At 52.5% G+C, this 12,693-nt stretch overlaps 1 protein-coding gene across 2 annotated transcripts in view; it reads left to right on the forward strand.

The window, feature by feature from the left end:
* Positions 1-12,693, forward strand: part of EML1 (EMAP like 1) — a 182,711-nt gene that overhangs the window by 36,523 nt on the left and 133,495 nt on the right. The gene's annotated exons all lie outside the window — the stretch shown is intronic.

The following is a 12,693-nucleotide window of genomic DNA, read 5'->3' on the forward strand; positions in this document are numbered from 1 at the left end:
GCCAGACTTGCAAGGTAGAATTCGGATCATGATGGGGGTGGGGAGAGCATTTAGGAACTAGAGGAAAGTTGTATTTTTCATCGTTGCTACATCGCACGCTGACTGGCTCGTCTCCTCCCTGAGACCCCTCTGCAAGGGGGTCTCAATGTCCAACTTTCACATGTGTACGAGGCAGTGGAGAGCACCATGGCCTGGGTCAGGTGCACCTTAGTCCTCAAAGTCACCTCCTTGTGTGTCCACACTGTAAAGGGCTCTTGCCAGCAGCCCTTAGGTCAGCAGGTCTTCGATCACAGAGCCAGTACATGCATTTAGGCAGTTGTGCAAGTTATCCGAGTCAGGCTCTGAGTTGCGTTTTCTGCACCGTGGAACGTTTGGCAATGGGATGGTCAACTCCTCGAGGTCCGGGGGAGGCTGTGTCGCACCGATGCCTCCAGCCCGGGGCGGCCAAGTGCTGCAGACAGCCCTCGGGAACGCCATTCATCAGGCTAAGAATGCCTTGCCCTCAGAAGATGAGCTGTGTATCTGGGCTTAACCAAGGTCCCCAGCCAGGGACCAGCCAACCAGGGAGGTCGTGACTGTGTGGAGGACCGAGGAGAGTGACAGCACAGGCCTGCCCCACCGGGGTGATAGTCCAGCTAGTACAGAAAGAAAGGTAGCTTGGCATCTAGCAGAGGCAGGTCCTGGCTGCCAGGGTCACCCGGGAGGGCGGCAAGATGGGCAGGGTCAGTGGCAGGCGACCCCGTTTCACAGTTGAGTGGTAGGACACTCGTGTCAGGAAACATGCCCACAGAGCCCAGGAGCAGACCAGTGCTGGGAGATCTGGGGAAAAGCTCAGTGGATTGGAGGAGCAAGGGCTGAAGGAGTTGGGGGCGATGGGGGGCGAAGGGGGGCGTGGGGCTGGAGTGGGCCACGAGGGACTGTCAGAACCAGCCTGGATTTGGAACACGTCTCCTTTGGAAACTCTGGCCCTGGTGGGTCTTTCCCTCCAATAATGAGAAAAGTCTGAAACCTGGCAGGGGAGAGAAACACTCATTGGAGGGCACTGTCAGAGGTCCGGGAGGAGGCGGGCTGACAGGGACCCCTCTGTGTCTGTGAGGGTGTCCTCTTGACTTTAGCTGGTGAGCTCACAGTCTGGGAAGGGGGAAAGTTGTTCTTTTCCAGAAAGGCTGAAGAGTTGGATTCTGGGAAGCAGAGATGGACAGTTTGGTCCTGATGCTGGCTGGGAGGTAGGCAGCATGCAGACGGTTGGGTGGGAAAGGTGGTGACGAAGGGCCACACCCACCTTGTTGGCCTTCGGCATGGTGGCTGTTGTGACTCAAGGTGACCTCTCGCTCCTCCTAATCATTGTTGTAGTTGAGTGCACTGTTGCCGCCACTGTGTCCGTGTCTGTTAGGGGTCTTCCTCTTTTTCAATGACCCCCTTCTCTACCTGTTGGGCAAGCACGGGGCTGGGCTCAAAGCCGCCAGCCAGTGGCTCAGTGGAAGACAGAAGAGGCTGTCTGCTCCTGTCAAGATTTTCAGCTTCGGAAACCGTGTATAGGTTGCCAAGAGTTGGAATGAACTTGATGGCAATGGGCTTTGGGTTTGAGTCCTCTTCACCAAGCATGGTGTCCTTCTCCAGGGACTGGATCCTCCTGATAACATGGCCAAAGGACACGAGGCCAAGTCTCACCATCCTGGCTTCGTGGCATGGCATCACTTGGTATTTAAAAACTCAAAACCCTGTGGACAAAGTAGAGAAAAATAGGCTGGGGCACACGGTAGGCTGGGGCGCAGCACCGGGTGCCTTCGTCCTTCCTTGGACAAACAGATCCAGCATATTGATAAATGGGTCAGTAGGGAAGCCACTGGTGATCCCTCTCGACCGTCTCCCCAGGACGCTGTCTCCCCATACCCTGCTATGGGGCTTGTGATTTCATGGATGCAGAGGACACAGCTGCCACCACAGCGCAAAGGCTCAACCAACAGACCAGAGAGTCTACAAGATTCTGGTTGGCTCACCCAACGGATTGAGACCCTGACGGCAACAAATGTACAAAGTGCTCCACACAATGGATGGATGGATGGAAGGATGGATTTAATAAGAGCTGTGTGAGCCCCTAATAAAATGATTTAAAAAAACAAACAAGAAAAAACCAAAGTACCATTAAACTGGAGTAAAGCCAGGTCCTGTTTTAGAGTTTTAAGAAAATCAATTCAGACAGTATAAGATGAAGAAAACCCAAGAGCAGTTCATTTGAAAAAGGCGGAGGGGTGTGTAATTAACCCAAAGTTCTGTGTGAGCCAACAGTATTTTCCCTGACTGCTCAAAAAAATCAATGCAAACTTCAGTCCCACCAGCGCTCTATTCCTCACAAGGGAGCCCTGGTGGCACAGAGGCTGCAAGGCAGGCGGCTGGCTAACCACAGGGTCAGCAGTTTGCAGTCACCAGCTGCCGCTCCTCCGGAGGAAGACGAGGTTTTCCTGGTCTCAGAACCCCACGGGGGCAGTTCCACCCTGCTTTCTAGGGTCACTGTGCATCAGAATGGGCTCAGTGGATTTGAGTTTGGCATTTCTCAAGAAAATGCCACCGAGTGGTGATCAGAGTCCTCTGGGAGGATGGCATGGGTACCAAGATTCGGAAGAGATGACCCAGCTGAGTGGGTAAGACCTCTTTGCAGAGGAAGTGCCCGTGGAAAGCTTTGCCCTGGAGAAGATGGCGCAACAATAGAAAGTCTACCGTGTGGGGAGAGCACCTGATGTCTTCCGGGATGTTCACTCACTTCTTCATTCACGTACTCCCTCAGCAGTCAGCCACGCTGGTGTGACCACAGACACAAGGTGGTCCCCGGGCACGACGGGTTCCATTCCTACGGCTTAGTTGTAGGTTGATTCTGACATAAGTTGGGCACTTGGAAAAAGAAAAAAGTTGTCATTAAACTCACAGCCACTGAGTCAATGCCCACTCACAGCGACCCTACAGGACAGGGCGAGCGGCCGCTGTGGGTTCTGAGACGGAAACTCTTGATGGACGCAGAATGCCTGGTCTTCCTCCCTCGGAGTGGCTGGGGGTTTGAGCTCCTGAAGGCAAGGTGGGACCCGGAGGACCACCCCTGGCCCCAGAAGTGATACGCACCAAGGCAGGTTTCAATTTGTATCGCCTTTTATCAGGATATTTGTACACCCGATCTTATTAGCCTTTTAGGGTTGGAGACATGACCTGTTTACTTACAGCTATGTTGTCCTGCAGAATCAGAACCGAAAGTCACTGCCATCGAGTGGATTCAGAGCACAGTGACCCTGGGGGACAGGGGAGGACTCCCTCTGGGTTTCCAAGGCTGGAAATCTTGAAGGGAGCACAAAGCCTCATCTTTGTCTCAAGGAGCTGCTGGTAGGTTGGTACGACTGACCTGTGGTTAGCAGCAGCACGCCACCCAGGTGCCTATGTTATAATTCATAAATACACACGTTATTGTTGTGAGGGCCCATCAGCCAGGTCCAACTCAGAGTCACCCTGTGACCAACAGAATGAACCAGTGTCCATTCTGTGCCAGCCTCACGATTGTGATCTTGAGCCCCCTGCTGCAGTCCCCGGTCAGTCCATTCTGCCCAGGGCCTTTGGCCGTCTTCTTTGCTGCCCCTCTGTTTTACCAAGCACGGCCTCCTTATCAGTCTCTCCTGATAGGTCCAAAGTACATGAGATGAAGTTTCATTGCCCTCGATTCTAGGACGCATTCTGGCAGTACTTCTCCCAAGACAGATGGCTTGTCCTTTTGGCAGTTCTCGGTACTGCCAACATTCTTTGCCAATGCCATCATTCAAACACATCGATTCTTCTTTGGTCTTCCTTGTTCACATATCCATGTGTAAAAATATGCACGTCATAAGAATTTACGTTGATGCGGAAGAAGAGATGGACGGCATTGGGTTCTGTCTGTTGCAGTCATCCTTCCACTTGTGGAAGGTTCTGGATCATCTGGGCTATCCTTGAGAATGAGGATGGTGGGTGTTTTATTATTTATAAGCAAACGAGTGAGAAGTCTCTGTATGGTCTTTTCCTAGTTTTCCTCGGTTATTTCCTGGGAACATCTCCATGCTTCTCAACTCCGCCTACCTTAAAAACAAGCATGCACTGCCATGAAGTTGATTTGGATGCACAGTGACCCCATCGGGCCGAACAGAACTGCCCCGTGGGCTTCCAAGGGTGCTCACCTCCACAGGAGTAGAAAGTCTCATCAAGGGTGCTCATCTCCACAGGAGTAGAAAGCCTCATCGTGCTCCTCTGGAGTGCCTGGTGGTTTTGGAACTACTGAAATTTCCAGTGAGAAGCCTTGTGTTTAGCCCACTAAGCCACCGGGCTGGGCTTGAGTAAAATACAGATGGTCCTAAGTGTGGAGCGTCGTTGTCGTGGGAATACAATTTAAATCCGGGAGGTCCTGTTATCTCTTGAGCAGGAAAGACACGTTAAGTCCATCCAAGGCCAGGCAGCGCAGCCCACAGCAACAGACCACAGACGGGGTGGGCAGGAGAGCTGGGCTGTGGTGACCACAGAGGTCAGACCGTCGAGCGCAGGCAGGGAAGGGATTGGAGGGCCCATGGCGTGTGGGAGAGATGAGCCCAGCCATCGGGAGCAGGTGGAGTGATAGGCACCCATTGGATGCCAAAGATGGCATTTGTGGCCAACACACACACACACACACACACACACACACACACACACACACAGTCCATACTAAGAAGCTGGGACTCACTGCAGTGTTTCATGGAATGCGAGCCGCTGGCTCCCCGTCGGAGCCTGGGTGGCGCACTGGGAGGAGTCCTGCCTGCTGGGTGCTGTGGCTGCGGAGCCACTCTCCTGTCCCACTTGGGGCCCAACAGGATAGCAGCTCGGGGCTGCTTGGGGAAGGTCACTCTGGAGTCGGGAAGGAGGCCAGGGCAACCCAGACACGGTCTGCTGCAACCACTCGGCACAGACAGGAGCCTGAACCGGGGTGATAAGGAGATTCCATTGACCTACAAAACAAGGATCAAAGGAGGATGTTGTGGAGGTGGGATGATTTGAGATAAAAATAAAGAGCAATCTTTTAAGATAACTTGAGCCCTTCCTCTTTGAAACCAGAGAGTGACCACTGGTTAGAGGCATCGTGGAAAAGACGGCTGAGTTGGCAGGCCAGTTGGTGACCACGGGCTTCAATGGTCCTTCTTGATGCTGAGAATCAGAAGTGTGCTCACCATCTTACTGTGAGAAGACCTGCCTTCCATTTAGATCCACACTGAGTCGTTGTGCACCAAGTTCATGCAACGACCAACTCTTGACGTTGGGAGTCTATACAGCTGAAGGCCAACTGCCCTTTGCTCTTCGAATCAAAGAGGAAAGTTTTAATTGGTCTCCAAGACCCCTAATGGAGAGGCCACCTCATTCCCCTGCCCCACCTCAAGTCGCACTAGCCAGGCTGATCGCCTGCCCTGCTCTCCCCTTCACTTTGTCCACTGCTGCTCCGATGGACTTTTCTGATACTTCAATGCCATTCAGACTCTCAGGTAAACTCTGAAATCCTTCCTCCATCTTTGACTCCTAGCACTGAACACAATCTGGAAGCCTGCACTCATCTGTTGGATTATGTGTCGCGTGTCCAGTGTGCCTCAGACTTGGACTGTAGTCTACGGGGGAAATGCATCGTACACGACAGCATGACAGACCGATGAAGACCAGTGCTTCCAGGAGAACTCCTAGTTCTGATGATGTTGCACGCACCGTGATATCTTCTGCTGTAGGTCAAGAATGGATTTGGACCCTTTCAATTGACTTTACCCCACCTCTCCCTCTCTCCCTCCCTCAGACGCATGAACCACCTTGGGTGGCCCAAGTGGGTATGCTCTGTTCTACTGCCCCCAAAGGCTGGCCATTTGAGCCAACCCAGCTGGGCCACAGAGAGAAGGGCTGGTGCTCTGCTCCTAAGAGGTCCAACCAGACCAGACCCATTGCCGTTGAGTCTGTTCTAACTGACAGCATCACATATGTTATCCAGGTTGACTAGAGAAACAAATCCAGAGACACTCATATATGTATAAGAAAGAGCTTTATATCAAAGAGCAATTTTATATTGAGAAAACATCCCAGCCCAGTCCAGATCAAGCCCATACATGCGATATTAGCCCATATGTCTGATACCAGTCTGTAAATTCCTCTTCAGACTCAGGCAACACATGCAATGATGTGATCAAGAAGATCACAGACCAGTGGGTGGAAAGTCTTGTGGATCCAGTGACCGTGGAAGCATCTCTACCACTGGCGTGGGTCTCCACGTGGCCCCTTCAGCTTCAGGGCTCTGGCTCTATCAGCGCAGCTCCATGTGCCTTGTCAGCAGGAAGATGAAGCAGAGAGTGTGTGTCCTGCCTCCTGGGAGGAAGATAGGAGTTTCCAGAATCCTTGGGAGTAGGCCATGCCCACACAGAGGCCTCATTGGCTGTGACCTGATTGACAGGCTAGACTCCACCCCTTTGCAAATTGACAGATTACATAACTGCCACAGAGGGTTGGGGGGCAGATCTACTCTGAAACACAGGGGTCACCGAGCGTCAGAGTCCACTGATGGCACCTGCTTTTGCTTTTTTAAGGAACTGTCTCCGGCAGTCTCGTGCTCTGTGGGCTGGGCTCCCAGACTCCAGCATGGTACCTGGCACGCAGGCACTGTTTTCGGAGGAATGTTGAATTGAACACTAGCTGCCCAGAGCCTCGCATTTCGGGGTCATTTTCATTACTTCTCGACAAACACAGGTCCCAGAGAGTGTTTCCCTCCCATTTTTCGAGTTGCGCAAATGCGCCATTAATGCGGCGGTGCTTACGCAGGCCCAGAGACAGCGCAGCACGGGGCGGGGATGACAAAGGCACCGGGCTGTTTTTATTTTGGACTCCGGCCAGACGGCATCTCAACATGACGTGGGGTAACAGCCTGTTAACACGTTTGGGCAGCAGAACCACCGATCAGTAATGAGCTTTTCAAAGCTTTTTCTTGAATTGTCTCCATAGATTTTTTAAAAGGCGGCTTAGATATAGCTAATTCACTTAATGTGCCTATCCTTGTAATTATGCTAAGCATCCTCCTTCCCTCCCCCACTCCCCCCTGCCCCAAGGGGAAGAGTTTTTAACCATTCAGGGGGAAGCATGGCTGGTGAACACTCTTGGTTCTGGCCGGATGATGCCTTGGTGTGCTTTGTCCCCTGCCTCTAGCGGAAGGAACAAACGCTCCTCAAAACAAACAAACAAACCGACCACCAGCCCAGTTGTGCAGTGGACCACTGCAACCCCCTTCTCCTTTCCCATTCCGGACTTGTCTTTATCCCCAGCTCTTCTGAGGGGTGGCCACCAGAGGTCATGCCTTCAGTGTCAGAAATAAGGACTGGTCCACCTTCGAAAGGAGAGCCTTGTTTGCATAACTCTTCCGTGTGGATGGCGTCCTGTCCAAGTTCAAGAGTGCCTCACATCCCTGTCTTCTGCCAGCGGTCCGATATGATCTAAGCGAGCAGCTCAGAGGAAGCAGAAACATGGGATTGTTGCGTACCGTCACGTCGGCGCAGACACGCGGCGACCCCGTCCAACGGAACAAAATGCTGCCGGGTCTCCTGCACCGGCTTCGTGACTGCTGGAAAGCTCAAGTCCTTTGTCATGGTCATGACGCATTCTGCATGCCTTCCAACCTCACCTCACCGTCCAGTGTGATGTTCAACAGCAGTGAGAGTTTTTGCCATCAGTTGTCGGGTCTCAGCTCGCTCATGCCCAGACTCGGCACTTGTGTGAAACTCTTCTTTGGTTCTCTGATCTCCGCCGGCCAGCTCTGGTCCAGGAGTGGACTGTCAGGGCTTTCTTTCCAGTCAGTTTAGCCTGGAAACTCCACCGCAACCTGCCCACCCCGGGAGACTCAGTGTTTGACACACTGGTGATGGTCCAGCCCAGAGGGTTAGACCCTGTGGGTCGAGACCCCTTTGGGGGTCAAAGGACCCTTTCATAGGGGTCGCCTAAGACCATCAGAAAACACATATTTCCGATGGTCTTAGGAACCGACACACCGCTCCTCTATCCGTCTCTAGGCGGGTCCACCCACATGCAGACACGGCCATATACGAGGACCCGGTGTGAAGACTGTTACCCACGCTACACCATGCTTCCAGACAAAATTTCATTTACGTGTCATTAGAAATAAATACTTCACAATGTAGAATTACATATTGTTTTGTGATTAATCACTATGTTTCAATTATGTTCAATATGTAACAATGAAAATCCATCCTGCATATCAGATGATGATCCACAATAGTAGCAAAAGGACAGTTACAAAGCAGCAACAAAAATAATTTTATGGTGTGTGTGTGGGGGGAGGTCACCACAACATGAGGGACCATAGGAAAGGGTCGTGGCATTAGGAAGGTGGAGAACCACTGGTCAAGCCCCTAACATGATAGCAACTCGCAAGCCAAGCCAGTATGACAGACTGGCAGACGGGTGATGCGGGTGTGGACTGGGATGTAAAACCAGAGACGCACTAGGTCGTCCCCCTGTGGTGAAGTGTCGCCCTTGAGGGTGTCTTGTTCACAGCACCTGAGAGATGAAGAAGCTGCCCTTCAATGATCCACCTGCCATCTCTGTCCCTGCTCTTTGGCCCTACTGCCATTCCCGCCAAACTGCTTCAGCCATCACATCGTGAGTCCTCTCCTGGATGTCCACACCCACCATCTCACTCCGCGAGCCCTCTGCCCCCAGGGGGAAGGGGCTGTCCCCAGCCTTGTCCTCTGTGGCCACTTGTGCCGAGAATCCAGTGAATTCCTCCGTGCCTTCAAAAGCTCCTGGGACCTTGGTTTCTTCGGACTTTGCTGACTCTCACAGAGCCTTCAGAGTTCTCGGCCCCAAGTCTCGGCCCCAGCTCTGGTGGGCTCCCACTGTCTTCTCCGGAGAGTTCAGTGTGGCTCCCTTGCTAACGGCCTCCACTGGTGTGCCAGCTGGGCATGCCAGTGGCTACGGGGGAGTTGCTACTTGGAATGTCTGGGCCCCAGGGCCTCGTTTCTGGAGTCTTGCAGAGAGGCCCAGACTGATCCAGACACTAGCTTCAGCATCTGGTTCATAGTCAGACTCAGCACCTGCGTGAAACCCTACGTGGGTCCCTCTATCTCCTGCCAGTTGTGGTCCAGGCACCCCACAGGCTCTCGGGGCCTCTGGTACCCACCCGTCTGTCTGAGCCCAATCGGAATGCCCACTTGTCTTTAATGTCAGCTGACCACTCCCATCAGGCCAGCCCTCTCAGCCGTTAGCTAACCCTGTTCCTCCTTTCCATCTCTGGTCGCTAGGCGGGGCCTCTGCACTGTCCAGGCCACCCAGGCCACGGCCCAAGCCAGCCGCAGCTGGAGCCTCCCAGACCCACCCACGATGCCCTACTTCCTGATTTGTCCCACGAACACCCTCTTTTCTGTGCGGAGTGACCCTAGCCAGGGCAGGAAGGTCTTTAACCTCTCCTCTCTCCTAATGTAGCTACCCACCCTAAAGCCCCTATAACCCACGGGCATCAAGTGGATTCTGACTCATAGTCACCCTAGGTAGGGTTTCTTTCCTTCTTATTAATTATTTTTGTGGGCTCCTACAGCTCTTCATTCCACACATCAATCGTATCAAGTACATTTGTACATACATTGCCATCATCATGTTCAAAACATTTTCTTCTTACTTGAGTCTCTGGTATCAGCTCCTCTCCCCACCTCCTCGAGAACCCTTGATAAATTAGAGATTATTATTATTTTCATATCATGCACCGTCTACTGTCTCCCTTCACCTATGTTTCTGTTGTTCGTCGCCCTCAGGTGTGTTTATACAGGGCGGGGTTTATACATCAATCATTGTGATCAGTTCCCCTTTTCTCTCCCTTCTCCCCCACCCTCATAGTATCACTACTCCCATTACTGTTCCTGGGGGGCGTTATCTGTCCTGGATCCTGTGTCGAGAGCGCTTATCTGTACCAGGGTACATGCTCCGGTCTAGCCGGATTTGAAAGGTAGAGCTGGGGTCATGATAGTGGTGGGTGGGGGAGGAAGCATTAAAGAACCAGAGAAATGTGCATTTCGTCAGTGCTATACTGCACCCTGGCTGACCTGTCTCTTCCTTGTGGCTCTTCTGTGAGGAGATTGTTTATAGGTGGGCTTTGGGTCTCCACTTCTAGGTAGGGTTTCCAAGGTGGTAAATCTTTTTTATTTTTAATTTTAATCATTTTATTGGGGCTCCTACAACTCATCACAATCTACCCATCTATTCATGTGTCAAGCACATTTGTACATTTGTTGCCATCATCATTCTCAAAACATTTTCTTTCTACTTGAGCCCTTGGTATCAGCTCATTTCCCCCCCCCCCCCCCCCCCAACTCTTGATAATTGATAAATTATTATTATTTTTCATGTCTTACACTGTCTGACATCTCCCTTCACCCACTTTTCTGTTGTCTGTTCCCCAGGGAGGGGGTTATATGTAGATCCTTGTAATCGGTTCCCCATTTCTTCCCCACCTTCCCTCCACCCTCCAGGTATCAATGTTCTCACCACTGGTCCTGAAGGGATCATCTGTCATGGATTCCCTGTGTTTCAAGTTCCTATCTGTACCAGTGTACATTCTCTGGTCTAGCCAGATTTGTAAGGTAGAATTGGATTCATGATAGGGGGGCAGGGGAGGAAGCATTTAGGAACTAGAGGAAAGTTGTATGTTTCATCGTTGCTACACTGCACCCTGACTGGCTCATCTCCTCCCCATGACCCTTCTGTAAGGGGATGTTCAGTTGTCTACAGATGGGCTTTGGGTCCCCAATCTGCACTCCCCCTCATTCACAATGATAGGATTTTTTTGTTCTGTGATGCCTGATACCTGAACCCATCGACACCTCGTGATCACACAGGCTGCTGTCTTCTTCCATGACCTTTGTTGCTTCTGAGCTACATGGCCGCTTGTTTATCTTCAAGCCTTTAAGATCCCAGACACTATGCCTTTTGATAGCCAGGCACCATCAGCTTTCTTCACCACATTTGCTTATGCACCCGCTTTGTCTTCAGCAATCGTGTAGGGAAGGTGAGCATCATGGAATGCCAGTTTAATAGAACAAAGTGTTCTTGCATTGAGGGACTACATGAGTGGAGGAGGCCCAATGTCCATCTGCTACCAAGGTGGTAAATCTTTATGGGAACAGATCACTTCATCTTTCTCCCTCATAACAGGCGGTGGGTTTGAACCGCCAACCCTGAAGTTAGCCATCCAGTGTTACCCGACAGGGCCCATATTCTACACTTGTCATAGCAAGGGTGACAGAGTCCTGGGCCCTGACCCTGCCATCCACTGCTGCCAAAGTGTCCTTCTCGAACGGGCTCTATCCATTCGTCCCACACATCTCCCTCAGAGTAATGTTCAGTATTATTATTTTCTCTTTTATCTGTGGACTATAACACATACAAAGAAAACTGTCACTATATGCGGTCATAAAGCACATCGCATCAAAACAGCGACAGTGTCCCAGTAACCCCCACCGCCCTTGTCTGTGGTTTTCCCTCCGCCTTCTAGGTCTGTCACCCGGCCTCCCTCCTTACCTCCCTGCCCCGCCCCTCTGCCCTCTTCCCCTTCCCCCAGCCTTCTCGGGGGTCTTAAACATCTTTTCCTTTCGTGTGAAACCACTGTTTCCCTTTTATAATAACGGGGTCATGAGATAGTTATCTTTACCAGATCCACTCCTTCAGGGCACCTTGCAGGCAGCTCTCAGTCCACCCACTCTGTGTGAGTCCCACCCGGTTCCCACCTCCAACTTGAAGCCATTCAGAGTTCTGTACAGAGATGCAGCGGGACCATGGTGCCACGAGACTCATGGGTGTTACGCAGCTGTCTTCTGGGACCGCACCTGTTTTAGGGTTAGGTCGTATGGGCTGACCCAGGGGCATTGTGGGGTGAGTTCTGCACCATCCTAAGACAGGGACGATCAAAACCCAGTCCTGTGCTGTCCTCTCCTGCTGCCTCATGCTTAGTGCCACCATCTTTTACCTCAAGGGCCTAGCTGATGAAGGAGTCCTGGTGGCATAGTGGGCGATGCGTTGGGCTGCCAACTGCAAAGCCAGCAGTTCAAAACCACCAGCCACTCTGAGGGATACAGACGAGGCTGGCTACTCTGGTCAGGAATTGCAGTCTCAGAAGCTCACAGGGTCTTAAGGGGTCGCTAACTCTAAGTTGGCCGAAAGGCAGCGAGTGTGGTTTTTGGTTTGGTTGGTGGGTAGTGCAGCTCAGGTCATGGATCTAGCATTTGTACCTGCAGGGTGGAGGTGGGGAGAGGGGACCCCCCAAAGTGATGTGCCTCCTGCCCTCTTCCTTGCTGCTTTCTGGAATAGGAGACAATAGGTGCTCTTAGTCATGTGACAAGCCAACAAGCCGGTAATGCCACTAGCCTGGGGCCAGTGAGGACGTTTGAGCTGCGGTGCCGAGGCAAGGCCTGGCTGCAGCAGAGAGGGGTGCGCCGGATGGGTGCTCGCGCTCCGTGGACCCGGGAAGGCATCCCACCCCATCCCACCCATCCCGCCCCGTCCCGCTGACTGTAGGGATGCTGGGGGTGGGGGGCTATGGGCGCACCCTCTGCTCCGCGTGGCGGCGGCCCGTCCTTTGTCCCCGCGCCCGCCCGCAGGCCCGCACCGCGGAGGCGGAGGGTGCGCGGC

The sequence above is a fragment of the Echinops telfairi genome, unplaced genomic scaffold, assembly GCF_000313985.2.
Source record: "Echinops telfairi isolate 266 unplaced genomic scaffold, ASM31398v2 ScPeMD7_18;HRSCAF=68, whole genome shotgun sequence".
NCBI lineage: Eukaryota > Metazoa > Chordata > Mammalia > Afrosoricida > Tenrecidae > Echinops > Echinops telfairi.